Source organism: Micromys minutus (assembly GCF_963924665.1).
Source record: "Micromys minutus genome assembly, chromosome: 19".
NCBI classification, from domain to species: Eukaryota; Metazoa; Chordata; class Mammalia; order Rodentia; family Muridae; genus Micromys; species Micromys minutus.
The window spans coordinates 3,923,995-3,940,174 of record NC_137954.1 but is presented as its reverse complement, the minus strand read 5'-3'; the positions used below and the strand labels follow the sequence as shown (position 1 = coordinate 3,940,174).

General features: G+C 33.6%; 1 pseudogene across 1 annotated transcript in view; it reads left to right on the top strand.

The window, feature by feature from the left end:
* Positions 1 to 210: 210 nt before the first annotated feature.
* The window catches only part of LOC308433008 (T-complex protein 1 subunit eta-like), a 33,588-nt pseudogene continuing 17,618 nt past the window's right edge, over positions 211 to 16,180 (top strand). The window contains exons 1-2 of the transcript in view: positions 211 to 337; positions 1,497 to 1,587. The product of the transcript in view is annotated as a T-complex protein 1 subunit eta-like (transcript). The remainder of the gene's footprint in view (positions 338 to 1,496; positions 1,588 to 16,180) is intronic.

Sequence of the window (16,180 nt, the reverse complement as noted above, 5' to 3'; positions counted from 1 at the left end):
TTCCTTAACTCAACATGCTATGTTTCTTTTACTCAATGATATTTTGAATTTTTCAGTACATATATTATATAATATGTAATTATATAATAATATTAAATTTACTACAATAAATTTAATGAATACATGTCAGTCCCACTTGGGAGGGAGAATAAAATAATCATGGGAAGCAGATGGAGGGAGGGACTTGGGAGCAGAGGGGAAAACTAGAACATGGTTAGGTATGGGGGGTATGAGACAGGAGAGTATCCTGGAGGGCCAGCGGAAGAAGTAAGTGGTAATACACAACCTTACGGGGAGTCAGGGTGGGAATTGGGGGACCATCTAGAAAGTACCAGAGGTAAGAGACTCTCAGGACTAAAAGGGAGGGGGAACTTAGATGACATGTCTAATAGTGGGAGAGGGAAATCAGAGTCCACCTCCAGTAGGACTTCAAGTGGAGGAATAAGGTTGCTATTAAACAATCAAAAATTCTGACCCAGAATTTTTCATGTCTAAAAGAACTGCAGGGAAAAAAATAGAGAAGAAACAAAAAGAAAGGGGGTCCAGTGACCTGACAAACTCATAATCCATCTCAAGGGGAGACACCAATGCCTGGCACTATTACTGATGCTATGGTGTGCTTATAGTCAGGAGCCTAGTATGGATGCCCTCTGAGAGGCCCAACAAGCAACTGACTGAGACAGATGTAGACACTTACACCCAACTATCGGACTGAATCAGGGAAACCTGTGGTTGAATTAGGAAAATGCTGGAAGTAGCTGAGGAGGGGGATGACCCCATAGGAAGACCAGCAGTCTCAACTAACCGGGAGTACTTCTGTCACATATATAGCAGAGAGCTGCCTAGTCTGTCTTCAGTAGAAGAGGATATGCCTTATCCTCGAGAGTCGAAACCCCAGAAAGTGGGGAGGACTGGTTGGGTGGCATTACTTGGAAACCGCAGAGGAGGAACAGGATGAGGAACTGTAGGAAGGGGACCAGGAGAGGGGCAAAGCCTAACTGTAAAATACAAAATAACATAAATAAATAAATAAATAAATAAATAAATAAATAAATAAATAAATAAAATTTAATCTACATTAACTATGTTCAGTTTTATGGTCCAGTATTTAAAAGTTTACAGTTTTCACATGTTATATAGAAAATTAATGAAATTCTAATATTCAGATGAGGAGTAAATGTGCTTTGATAAATAAGGCAAGCCTTTGCTAAGGTAGTTCAAATGAATTATTTTATATTTTGTTGCTGAAATATACTCAACGTAAAACATGAAGTAGTTTTTCATTTGAAGTTCACTGCTGCCTTGAAAGCATCACCTCATATTTCATGGTTATGAATTAAGCAAGGGATTATTTCTATTTCTTTTAAAAAATTATTATGAGTTTTGAAATTTCTCTTACTGAGATTCTGTTGCATAATTTCAGGGAGTTAGAAAGTTAATAGTGCACACACGAGTAAAGAGAAAACTTTTGAGATATGGTGTACTTATTTATACAGTGAAGGTGACATTGAACAAATCCATACCATCTCTGATAGTAGAGCAGCTTCCCTATTTCCAAAAGCTGCGTATTCCTTCAAACGAAGTGAGGTAATATTTTTCTGTAATTCCACTTGCAATATCCCCAATTTCAACTGCCAAAAAAATGCAGGTCTTCTAGCTATATTAGTACCTATTGTGAGTAATTATGTAATTTCCCTGACTCAATTCATTAAAATATATAGAAATAAATTTGGCATAAGGATGAATTAATGGGATTACTTACCTACTTTTATTACTTTCTTCAGATTAATATCTAGGGGAGGAGATAATTAGGTCAAATTTATCACTACTTTGAAAATTTCTTTTGTTCTCTGTGATTAAGTACTTTAATTGAAATTTCACAAATAATTACTAATTGAATATTTTCTATATTTAATGTGTAACACACAATCCATGGATAATACTTAAAAGCTGTTTCTCCCTGGATGACTGGGGTTGGATCTATTGTGCTACCACAAAAACCCTAGCATCTTAACAAGGCAATGCTTTAAGTGAAGAATGAGATGATGACAAGCTTAGCTGTCAAATTTAGGGGGAAAAAATACATGGATCTGTGACTACAGTATGAAAGTCTATCCTGTCACCAAAGCTGAATGGTGCAAATGGTGTGAAATTCCATAGACATGAAGGCTTTGACCTTGCTTGTTGGTTACAACTGTGAGTATGTGTTGTTTTCTGTAAGGACTTTACAAGCACTGCGTGATTACTTGTCCTAAGGCAAAAGCATTTGGGGTGAATCTAGGTAGGGTGTTATGAACAGAGCTGAGCAGGTAAGACTGACACATAGCATTCTTTTGTCCTTTTATTTTGGGGGGGTCACTCGGGTAGGAAAATTATCTTTACTGACCCTTTTTTCTATGTTTAGAATAAATATTATAACCTTCTGCAGATTGACATCTGAACCCATTAAGATATAGATAAAGAAATTGCACAACTGAGATTAAGTATTAGAAATCATAGTTTGGATAGATGGCAAAAAAATAATTTTGAAAGGTTTATTATGCAACCATTCTATTTGCTTAAGGATTACAAGTTTTCTTAAATTAATGAAAATAATGAGGAAAAAGAAAGTCATGATGTTTGCATATAAAAAATAAATTTTAACAAGATTCTTGTCATAATAATTTTAGTGAAACCAACACTCAGAACTTGGGCTGTATGGGAGAGACAGTCATACTGACATATTCTGAAATATATTGTTACAAGTATGAGCAGCAGACTTGTGACAAGTGAATTTCAAACCATACATTGCAGCTTATATTTTTCCCATAATATCTTCTAGTTACTTTAAATGTGTTTAAATAGTAAAGAGACTTCATTAAGTTAAACAAAGGAACACATGTATAATGCCTTAAAAAGATATGTCATATTCTTTAAACTCTTTAAATATTTTTATCATGTTGTATATTATTTGAATCAATATCAAGAGTTATTTCCCTATCAAAGTTCACCTAGTATACTAGCAATTTACTTAACCATTTTGTGTTCAAGATTTTTTAAAAAAATATTCTACGTCCATTGTATTGAAGCCTAATGGAATATTTTTCTAAAATTTTGAAGGAACTATAAGCAATGTTGTTTTTATTTTTTTGTAAATGTATATTTGCTTCTTTTCTTCAGCAAGTAAATGTCCAGCATTTTATTTTCAGGCATAATATATGGCTAACTCATTTCCTTAGCAGAGGAGAATTATGAGGACTATGTCGGTAAGATCACATTTGTATTAATGGCACATGATAAAACATGGGCTGCTGCGTGACAGACCAAAAAGCAAAGCGCTGGTAAGAAACTGAGTGTATATATATTGCTTAGGGCTATAGGACAAAATTCTAAAGTCTGTACCAGTTTAGCAAAATAAAAATAAAATCAAAAGAGAAAAGAATAGGAAAATAACTGTACCAACTTTATGTACTACAATCTCATTTACATACAAAGCATTACTTTGTGCCAGACAGATATTTATTAGTTCATATGTGGATTGAAGCTAAAAGCATAAATTCTCTTTACTTTTGCGTAGTTATCTGTACATTTGAATTTAAACATAGTTGCCTGCCAGAATCGTAATGTCTCTTACATGGCATTTCTTATTACTATTTCTTTTGCCCTTTACCATAGCTTATCAATCTAATTAGCTAAAAGTGATTGACTTAGATCAATGGGATTATACACTTTGGGAATGTGAAAGTTAAACCAAAGATATAAAGAGAAATAATTTATTAAAAATGAATTGTCATTTTGGAAACAAACACAGAATGCTCATTAGGTTACCTTAAATTCCTAGAATACTGTCTGTTTTTAATTCTATTTCATCCCACAACTAAGATGAGGACTTTCCATATGAGTTTACAACACTCTAAATGTCAACTGTTATACAAATTATAAAACTAAACATTTTTGTAAGAAACCATAAAAAATAATTTCATCATTGTACTTCAAGTTTTACCTCATGACAATATCAAACACTGAAAATATAAGTTCTAAATTTAATATCAATAATTCAGCAGGACATCACTTAGAGTAAATGCATATTATTAAACTTGCCACTGGCCACAAATAATTACATATAAAATTTGTACTTTTGTACAGCTCCTGATGTCTTCAATCTTCATTGAACAATATTGTATGGATTCTGGACATAGTGATTTTACTATAACCACTCATATTCTTGCTACCTGTATTGATTTAATCATCATAGTATTTTTGTTCTTATGGCATGTGCTGAGAAGACCTGAGCAGAGGTCAGTCAGTAAATATTACATACAAATGATTTAGATGTGTAACAGAAGATTGAACTAAAGAAAATTGTTACTTTGTTACCAAACTATGTTTCTAAAATTTTTATAAGATTATTTATGTTTATAAGTGCTTTTGTTTGTGTGTAGGACTATGTAGCACTATATGTCTGCCTTGTCTTAAGATGTCAAAAGATGCTCTAACATATAACAAAGGACACATGCTCCACCATGTTCATAGCACCCTTATTTATAATAGCCAGAAGCTGGAAAGAGCCCAGATGTCTTTCAACAAATGAATAGATACAGAAATTGTGGTATATATAGACAATGGAGTACTAGACAGCTATCAAAAATAATGACTTCATGAAATTCCTAGGCAAATGGATGGAACTTGAAGGACTATCCTGAGTGATTTAACGCAGTCACAAGAGAACATTCACAGTATATACTCACTCATAATTTGATACTAGCCCAAAAAGCTTGGAATACCCAAGGAACCATCCACAGAACTTATGAAGCTCAAAGAGAAGGAAGGCCAGAAAGTGGATGCCTCAGTCCTTCTTAGAAGAAAGAACAAAATGTTCATGGGAGGAAATAAAGGGTCAAATAAGGGAGCAGGGATTGGAGAAAAGATCATCTAGAGATTACCTCACCTGGGGATGTACCACACACGCACACACACACACACACACACACACACACACACACACACACACACAGATGTCAGACTGAAGTTACAGACTAGAAATTGAACCCAAATCCTCAGCAAAAGAATTCAGTGACTTCTTTTTTTTTTTTTTTTTTTTTTTTTTACTGCTAAGACATCATACCTGATCTATATAGTATTCTGAGTCTGATTCAACCTAAGGGTACTATAAACATGGAAGTTCCTGAGTTTCTTGCTATTAGAAAGCAAATGTATCTCGTCACTTAGAGTTTAAAAGTTTTATTCTACACTGAATGATATATCTATAATCTATCATCATCTATCAATAACCTATTTATTTCTCATCTATCATCTATCAATCATCTATCATCAATCTATCTTCTATCAAATATCTATCATATATCTTATATATCAGTAGCTTTGTTTACTTTTTAGAAAGCTCCTGCATGTGAGCCTCAAGCTAATTAAGAACAAGCTGCATGATTTACCTTATTTTCCTGTTTCAGGCCCACAGTACAAGGGTGACAGTAATAAAAAAAATGGGATATGTTTTTTAGTGAGAACTTAGTAGTGATTATTAACTTGATCAATACAACACTTTCTTCTGATGATATAAACTGTTCATTTTGTCATTTTCTGTAAACCATAAATGAGATGGGCCTAAAACCTCAAGTAGAACACTTTCTAAATATCCTCACAATGTCAAAGGATTAGGATACTATCTAGATGACATGAGTGTGCCACTCTTTTTCATAAATATGTATTGATACACATATGGAATAAGAAGGAAAATAATGAATATGATAAAATTCAGATTCCAGAAAGAAAAATGTATCACACAATCTATTTAAATAGCAAGTATAAATTGTATCAAAGTATATTAAAATAAACCCTCTTTATAAACATTATATGAAGCTTCCAGTATTGTTCAACTATACAAAGTGACTTTCATAGTCAGAGAAAGCAGATTAAAAATTAACTAAATTCTTCTCCAGAATCTTTCACTCCTTTTTTGAGTTTGTATTATTTTTTAATCTTTTTACACTCTGTAAATTCTTTTTGTGTAATATTTTATATTATTTTAATCTCACTATGGTAACCTTAATCTATTTCAAACCACATGCACCACATAGGTAGTTAAAAAATAATTTGCAGATGTTCTCTATGGTGAGTATTACCACAAAAAAAAAAAAAAGTACTTCACTTTGAACAAGTAAACTGGCCTTAACAATTACATCAAGGGGAGGAGAACCCCTTCATCCTGTGAAGGCTTAATGATTCAGTGTAGGGAACTGTGAGGGCACCTAGGCAGAAGAGGGTAGGTAGGTGGGAGAACACTCTCATAGAAGCAGAGGAGATGGGAGAGGAGATGGGGGTTTAACTGGGAAGGGGTAACGTTTGAAATGTAAATAAATAAAATAACCAATAAAAAGAATTTTTTTAAAAAACCAGTAACACATCAGTGGGGTGACTTACAGGTCTCTGAGTAGTGTAGAAATGGAAGCCTGGAAGATTTTTATAAACTTGAAGAAGAAACTTTGCAAGTGGAATGAGTCAAGAAAGGCCTTTAATTCGTGTTTATAAGCTGTATAACCTTATGATTAGGAAGAAAGAAATGTAAATATTAGGCAGTTCTAAAGTCAGAATAATGTGTTTCAGTTCACTAGAAGATAGTATAGGATAGGAAATTCTGAGTTTGGCATTCCTAATATAAATATAAGTTTCTCAGTTACAAATGCTAGTAATTCAACATGCAATGAAAGGAAGTTAGAAACAAGATTAAGCAGAAGCAAAATGAACTGTATTCTGCATTACGTTGCTCTTTACTGAAGATTTGTTTCCCCTCTGTGAGTCACCATTACTATCGAGTTATATACATGAAATATGGCTTTAATCTATTTCCTAAATATTGATTCTGAGAGAATATATTTTTCACTGCCCTTTATGTTTTTTTAATAGAATTTGGAATATAAAACCAATAATATTGTTATGTGTTATAACAATTGTATGGAAAAATTAATTTGAGATTAATAGTTGTATTCAAGGGTAGAAAGGGTTATATAAAAATAATTGTTTATTGATCTATTTTGATTTAACTGCATAAAATAGCAACCTTTAAATCTTCACTTCAAATGAACAAATTCATTTTTGCTTTTTTCCAAAAGTGAATAGAATTTTTAATATATCTTAAATTTTAAAACTATAATAAAAGTATGATTAAAGATATTTTTCTAGAATATTTTATACTTTGATCGATTCTTTGTGCCATTATTCATGCTATTTATTTTCCAGTGCAATAAAATCTCAATTTTTTTTGTTCATTCCAAAGTTTCTTATGTACAAGGTTTTTTCTTTTCCAATTAAAATTAAATTTATTTACTTTTTAATATTACTTAATATTTTTATATACTCCAGATTTTATGCCCCTTCCAGTCCACCCTTTGACTGCTCCTCATTCCCCTGTCTCCTTGAGAATGTCCTTACCTCTTTACCTCCTACCCTACGAGACCTCAAATCTCACTGGGGCATCAAGTCTCTTGAGGGGTAAGTACAACTTAGCTGATTGAACACAGACCTGGCAACACTCCTCTGTATATTTATTGGCAGCCTCATATCAGCTAGTATATAATGCTTTGTTGTTGGTCCAGTATCTGAGAGATCTCAGGGGTCTTGGTTAATTGAGACTGCTGGTCCTCCTAAAGGGTTGCCCTCCTCCTCAGCTTCTTCCAGCTTTCCCCTAATTCAACCACAGGGGTCACCATCTTCTGTCCATTGGCTGGGTGACTCTTTCAGCTGCTTGTTGGGTGTCTCGGGGGCAGTCATGATAGGTGCAGTTTTGTGTACATTCCATAGCCTCAGAAATAGTTGTCACCCCTTGCTCCCTCCCCCTTTGAGCTGGATCCCACTTTGGGGCTGTTGCTTTTCTTCAGGCTCTCCTCTATTTTGGCTTTTTTTTTAAGGCCAAGATTACACCGGAACTTAGAAAGTTACAACTTACTTTTATCATCTCATAAGTGCTTTTTGAATAGAATCCTTTCAACTAAAATGTTTCCTTAGTAAATTTCACTTATGAACCTTTCCACATTCTTATTCATTATTTGATGTAAGCATGAGAAATGAAAAAGACTACACTTGCCTTGAAGTTCAAGAAATAGAAGACAATAAAATCAGGAGACTGGGAATTTCTCTGAATAATGGTACTCAGAAATCTTAATCTGAAAAGTTCTATCCTCCTATATCATCTAGTCTCATACTTTGCTTCTTATTAAGAATCTTGTCATTGTTATTTTGAAAGTATGTATAATTTTATATCCTTTTCTTGATACAGTAATAAAATTTGGGTACCTATATACACAGTTCATACTTGAGCAGTGACTAATGTGAGAACTTTAAAAACAAATAATGTGACATTTTTACATGTCTATCCAAACCAAGTTAATAATATTCTTTTATACTATATTGCCTTCTTTTAACATTTTGAAGAAATTGCAGAAATACATAAGTTGTTCAACATCAAAGAATTCATAACTTGTATTTTGAGGATTCAAATAGAAGATATGGTTTTCTACCCAGTGCTCATTAAATTTAATATTTTGTTATACCTAGGAAACTGAACTGGAAACATATTCAGGAAAGCTCTTGTGTGGGTTTAGAGAATGAATATTAACCACTGGGTGGCTAAAGTTCTTTATATGATAATTCTTTGCTTCTAATCAGCAATAATATATTAATGTAATAATTGCACATATTCATTAAGTTATTTTTTTAGTACAGAATAGAGTTTATTCAGGTCATGGGGGAGTTAAGAGGGTAGGAGAGAGAGAGAGAGAGAGAGAGAGAGAGAGAGAGAGAGAGAGAGAAAGAGAAAGAGAGAGAGAGAAAGCAAGTCATTAAGTTATTTTATATTCATGCCACATTTCCATATATACTCTACTTATAAACACAGATAATCAAATAGTTCCATGTATTGAGTAGAACATAAAGGACTATGACAGGGTTATGATAATAAGAGCTGAGTTTCCTGTTGTGTTATAATTTAGTTTGATTTTGCTGATTTGGATAATGTTGTACATTGCTATTATATGAATTAGAATTCATGGATATTAGCTGTGAAATATGATAGTTTAGTCTTTGTCTAATGTATAAAATATGGATTTGCCATTAGTAACACTCTCTTGACTAATACCAAACTATATGGACATGAACTATAGAACTTAATATATATTCTACCACTGGGAGAGTTTTGAAGAAAAGTCAAAGTATAATAAGGTATTGAAGTGAACTACACATGGTGAAAGAAGCTGTGGTACCTGTAATTTAGAAATGTAAAGGTGAACTCTCATTTACTACAGGTTTAAAAAGAGAGGAGCTGGTGAATCATGCAAAATAGCAGAAACCAGACATCACGGAATTAAAGACAATTGGGGGCTTAATATGTAATAATAAATAATAATAATAATAATAATAATAATAATAATAATAATAGTGGAATAATTATTGTTTGAGGATGTGTTTATTAAAATTATACAACATAGCTTTTCAGATGTATGGGTATGTTTCTTTAGGTTTTTTTAGGTTTCCTAAATCATGTCAACTGTATCAAAGTGAATCTCTGGTTCCAGACAATGTAGTAGAACAAAGCATGATAAAGTAGTATTCTGACTTCAGGTGTAGGTAAATACATACATCATCCAGTTACCTTGCCTTTAGTGTTCTATTCAGTGGAGTATTTAAAAGTAAAGCGTAACTAAGGTCTTTTAAGTGTTTTCTATGGGAGATGATATCAGTATGCTCAGCTTAAAGCAACCTATATCTACGTGGGCTCAACAAAGGCAGATGGCAGAAAAGTAGCACATGTACTTAGCTTTCATTTAAGGTTAAGTCCATTTTCGGCATGCTAAGGTTGAACAACCCTCATGGCTTGATGTGCAGAATATCAAATATCACACAAATATCACAGCTGAACTAATAGACCAAGAATATTGTCCGATTATTTTCATACCAAATAGTGTAGATAATCATAATTATACCTGGGCCTGGGGTCAAAGACCTATTCATCACTTTTATTATATAATGAGCAATATATTATCTCTGTCACTAGCTTAAGATAGATTAAATGAAGCATGTTTATGAAGTGATTTTGACAGCATATTATCTAAAACAGCTTTCCTATCATTCTTAGCATTTTGACTCTTAAAGAATTGTTCATATTTAAAAACTCCAGGTCATTCATCCAGTATCTTCTATATAATGATTTCATAATTCACTCCATTGCATATCTTATCAGTTTTACAAAGTCATTACTTCTTGTATAAAATGTTAACTATGGCATTTGAACTTATATTGCGGTCTCAAAATGACACCCAATGTTATTGCACACTGTCAGAAAAAAATGTAGCAAACAAGAAATTAACAGGAATTTTATGATATTGGATATGCAAGAAAAAATATACAGACTCAACAGTCAAGATCCATTTTAAAACCAATTTTCACAAAGTGTACTTTCCATAATATAAAACAAATTATCAATCACCCTTCTAAGAAGGACTGAAGCATCCACATTTTAGTCTTTCTTCCTGAGCTTCATATGGTCTGTGAATGTTATCTTGAGTATTCCAAGCTTTTGGGCTAACATCTGCTTATCAGTGAGTGCATACAATGTATGTTCTTTTGTGTCTGGGTTACCTTACTCAGTATGAACCATTAGCCTAAGAATTTCATGAAGTCATTGTTTTTAATAGGTGAATAGTATTCCATTGTGTAAATGTACCACATTTTCTCTATTCATTCCTCTGTTGAAGGAGTCTGAGTTTTTTCAAGCTTCTGGATATCACAAATAAGGCTGCTATGAACATGGTTGAGCAGGTGTCCTGGATATATGTTGAAGCATCTTTTGAGTATATTCCCAGGAGTGGTATACCTGGGTCCTCAAGTAGCACTATGTCCAATTTCCTGAGGAACTGCCAGACTGCTTTCCAGAATGGTTGTACCAGCTTGCAATCCCAGCAGCAATGGAGGAGTAATCCTCTTTCCCTAATCACACCATCATCTGCTGTAAGCTGAGTTTTTGAACAAAATACTCATCATAGGAGCAAATAGAGGGACAAAGTGTGGAGCAGAGACCGAATAAAAGGCCATCCAGAGGCTACCCCACCTGGGGATCCATCCCATATGCAGTCAACAAACCAAGTCACTATTGCTGATTCCAAGAAGTGCTTGATGACTGGAGGTATATATGGATGTTTCATGAGAGGCTCTGCCAGAGCCTTTCTGATACAGATTAAGATACTTGCAGCTAACCATGATACTGAACACAAGGACCCCAATGGAGGAATTAGAGAAAAGACTGAAAGAGCTGAGTTTGCAAACTCATAGGAAGACCAACAATATTAATGAACCAGACTCCCCAGATATTTCAGGAACTAAACCACCAACCAAAGAAGACACATTGGGTAACTTATGGCTCCAGCTGCATATGTATTAAAGAATGGCATTGTCTGGCATCAATAGGCAGAGAAGCCCTTGAACCTGATTGATTCCCATGTGTATGGGAATGCCAGAGTGTTGAGGTAGGAGTGGGTGGATGGGAGAGGGAACATCCTCATAGAAGCAAAGGGAGGGGGATGGGAGACAGGAACCTGGAACAGGGATAACATTTAACATGTAAATACATAAAATATCCGATTAAAAACATATTATGGTGAATAGAAAAATAAGTCAACACTAAAAATCAATAATGGCTACATTTAAATGGATATTAGGATGTTTTTAAAATCTAAATATATTATTTTTGTATGCTAAAAAAAAACCTGAACATATACTACCATTATCATCCAGTCAAAGTAGTAGAATGACACTCATTGGTCCTTGCCATTTACCTCTGAACTAGCAACTTGCTGTAGATTCTGATATCGGAATAATCAGTGCCTTTAACTCTATACCCTCTTCTAAGAACACCAGGTTCAAATGGATTGCCACAAACCCACTGTCACACAGATATCCCTGGTTGACTTTAGTGGATCAAAAAACCAAAGCAACAGAAGTTAATTTGAAAGGGATTGCTCAAAGGAAAGGAGGGAGAGCAGGTTGATTGGAAGGTGGGGGATAAAAGTAGTCAATATATACTATATACAGATACAAATTTGCCAAACATAATAATGTCATTATTTGTCATTAATTAATAGTGACAGTAAAAAATGAACAATACACACAAACAAAACAAACAATTTCACCTTGACTGAGAAAAGCAAAACACATAAAACTAACTTAGGCTTAAAGAAAACCACAAAGAAAAGGAGAATTGAGAATAGTTTTCTACAAGTCAGATATATTAAAACTGTTGTTTCTCGGAGGAAAAAGAAAAATATTAAGACTGTCCTTATGGTCAGCACTAGTGGCAAACTGCCTTAATTAGAATATTATTAATAATAAATGAAAAGAGAACATGAAGATGGGTAGAGATGTGTTTCTGGGTCCTGAAGTGTTTAGAAAGACAGAGTAGAGGAAGGGCATATCAAAATCATTTATATAAATGCATGAAAAGGTTTAAAGAATATAAGTAAGCTTTTAAAAAGAAACACTGAAAGTCTAAACACAAGAAAGCTTATATCTTATAGAATGCACAGTGTTGCTACAGATCTTCTTTATCTTCTCAAAAAGAAGGTGAGTTAGTCACCAGGAAAGCATGAAGGAGCCCGAAATAAAATGCCCAAGGTGAGTAACAGGGTTGATAATTATACAGAACAGGACTATACAGAGGGTTCAGCAGATAAAAACATGTTCTGCACACACAGGTCTGTTCATAACAACAACGGCAGGTACTACACCTCTCTGTGTCTCTAGCTCCAGTGGATTTCAATAATTTTGGCCCCTAGAGATATTTGAACTCAAGGGTCAAGACACACATAAACAAAAAGAGTGTGTGGGAGGGTACATTTTGATGAGCATGGGAACAAATTTATCTATGGGCTTAAGGACAAAGGTCTAACTTGTTAAAGACTATGACGATTTAGTAAAGTAGTGATGGTTGATTCTCAGCTAAGAACTACGAATTCACTAACATTGACTAATTGCCTAGATTGTAACTATGAGGCATGATTTTCTCTTTCTCAGTGGGTCTTAAATCCAATTATAACACTCTTTGAAACAGAGAACATTGATGAAAACCAATCAATAAACAGCAGAGTAATGAAGCCTAACAACAATGGATTCATTTATAAAACACTCCCACATGTAAGGCTCAGGGACATTGAGATAGAAGTAGATAGAGTGTAAGAGACAGGTATTTTAGCAGGAAGGACAGAGTTGCCTCTGTAAATGCTGGGGGTCCACACAGCCACAAAAGCACTTCATAAATGAGGACCTAGTTGAGCACTGCCTGAGAGACCAAGGATTGTTGGTGCAAATAATGCCAGTCAATCAGGAACTGCTGTTTAGAAGAGATGCTTTCAATGGACCAATAGGGGTAGAGAGGATTAAAGGATCTTTTAGCATTATTCAGAGAGTCCTTAAAAAGAGCTATATGGACAACATTATATAGACAGAGCTGGTTATTTTTAGTAAAATGCATATTCATACATATATATATATATGTGTGTGTGTAATGATAATTTAAAAATCATCAATGAATTTGAACAACTTTAAGAGAAGATATATTTGGGATTTGAAGCAATAAAAATTCTGTTCAGAAAAAATGAACTATATTATAAGCTTAAAATAAAAGAAAAAATAAATATTTTTCAAGGATGCATTATAACTGTAGGACAGTTATAGCAATGCCAGTTGTAATAACATAAAATGGTGCATGCACTTTGGAGAAACCATTTGAACCTCATTTCTATTATGAGCAGAGTTAACATCAATTCTACTACTAGGCACCCACATTAAAAAAATAATTCATGGCCCTCTGAAGATTAAAAGATCTTCTTCACACATGTTTGTTTAATAAAGACTCAAAATTCCTAAAGAGTAAAAATAACCCCAAATCAAGCAATTAAAACATGGCACCAAAATATTGTAGAGACAGTAAACTTATTAAGCAAGAAAAATATTGATATATGCTACAGCATAGAAGAATCCCACAAATATGCCAAGGAAGCACAGAGACCCACTCATGAGAGACTCCATTTATGAGACATCTCAAGCAGTTAGGCACACATGCACAAAGTCAATTACTGCTTCTCTGAAGCTAATGGGGAGTGAGGAAATTAGGGAATTATGGCTTAGTGGCATATTTTGTTTTCTTTCTAAGTGAAAATGTTCTAAAATTCATCACGGTGAACTTGGTACAACTTTGTGAACATACAAAAATCTTCCAGCTGTATTCTGTAACTGCCAGTATGTTGCTTAATAATAAAGTCACTTTTTAAATCAAAAATGAAAGTAAATACTTTCATAGTTAGTAGTAAGTTAAATGAATTGATTTTACCTTCAGTAGATATTAACAACTATAAATGTATTGGTGACACATCTGGGTTCAATTTGTGGTCAAAACCACAAAACAAGAATCTTCAAGGATGGTGAATATAATAAGAGGTGAATAGGAAACTGTCAGGTTAGAAGCATCATGGAAAAACAGCAAGGTGGTAGCTTGCAGGGTGTAATTAGGGATAGGTTAATGTTCTCTAATTGTACTCTATCATATTAGAAAACTGTATGATGTGAAATTCTGACAAATGTCAGTATCTTTCAATTTCACATGACACTTCTTATTCATTGTTGAATATTACTTTATTTTAGTACAAACATTCAAATATTTTAAGTGGAAAACAGCTGATGAAAATTGCTTATTAAAAAACAAAACCTGTTAATAAATTGAGCACCCTAGATGTACAGATTTATGATTTCTGTACCATCCTCATATGAACCAATACATTAATTCAGACCTATTCGTGATCAATGTGCTGTTTTTCCTTTAAATTATATTCTAGAGAAGACAATTCACTAAGCACATAAATATCTTACTTGTATATTTATTGATGCAGTCATGAGATGATGAGATGTCTGTAGTAACTACCATAGTTACCACATAAAACTAAAACAAAGATGAACGTACTGTATCTAGTCATTTAGAAACTGACTTCTATCCCAATTCTGCCCTCAGTTTGTTTGTTTGTTTATCTCAAGTGTTAGCTTTTGGAGAAGAAAATGTATCTTACTAAATAGAAAAGTAATCACATTTGATGCTACAGCATGAATTACACAAAACCAGGTTAACAGTATTTAGGGCTGATTTCTGCTAATTTACTAGGTGCCTACCATTATTGACCACACACTCTTTAGCTGATAATAAGCTGAGGCCTGGTGTTTACACTGGTTTCAGATGCTTCTATGTATACCTAAATTAAAATCATAAGAAAGAAAATGTTTTCAATACAATCAGCTCATGTCAAACAAAATTCTATTTAAGTAAAAGAATATATGGTCATTCTTTAAAATAAAGTTACTTGGTTATATTCAAATTGGGTATCGTCATTACTCATTTTGGTGACATTTGATTCCTGATGAAAAGATGAACTATATGTAATAATTGCATCTACCTAACATTGAGAAAGTAATAGCTATGTTTTCCTTTAAAACAAAAAAAGAACTACTGGAGGAATCACCATCCCTGACCTCAAGCTATACTACAGAGCAATAGTGATAAGAGAAAGAAAGTAAGAAAGAAAGAAAGAAAGAAAGAAAGAAAGAAGGAAGGAAGGAAGGAAGGAAGGAAGGAAGGAAGGAAAGAAAGTAAGAAAGAAAGAAAGAAAGGAAGGGAGGAAGAAAGAAAGAAAGAAAGAAAAACACTGTATGGTGTTGATACAGAGACATATAGGTTGATCAAAGGAATAGAATTGAAGACCCAGGGGACAAAAACAAAAAAACAAAACAAAACAAAACAAAACAAAACTACATACTTATGGACACTCGATCTTTGAAAAGGAAGCCAAAAATATACAATAAAATAAAGAAAATGTCTTCAATAAATAGTGCTGGTCTAACTGGCTGACTGTATATAAAAATTTTTTTAAAGAAAATAGACCCATATTTGTCACCTTGCTCAAAGCTGAAGTCCAAGTGGATCAAGGAGCTTAACATAAAACCAGATATACTGAATGTAATAGAAGAAAAAGTGAAAAAGAGCTGTAAACTCATTAGCACAGTATGAAATTTTCTTAACTCCGATGGGTCACGCTCTAAGGCCAAGAACTGATAAGGCGACCTCATGAAATTAGAAAGCTTCTGTAAGGCAAAGGAC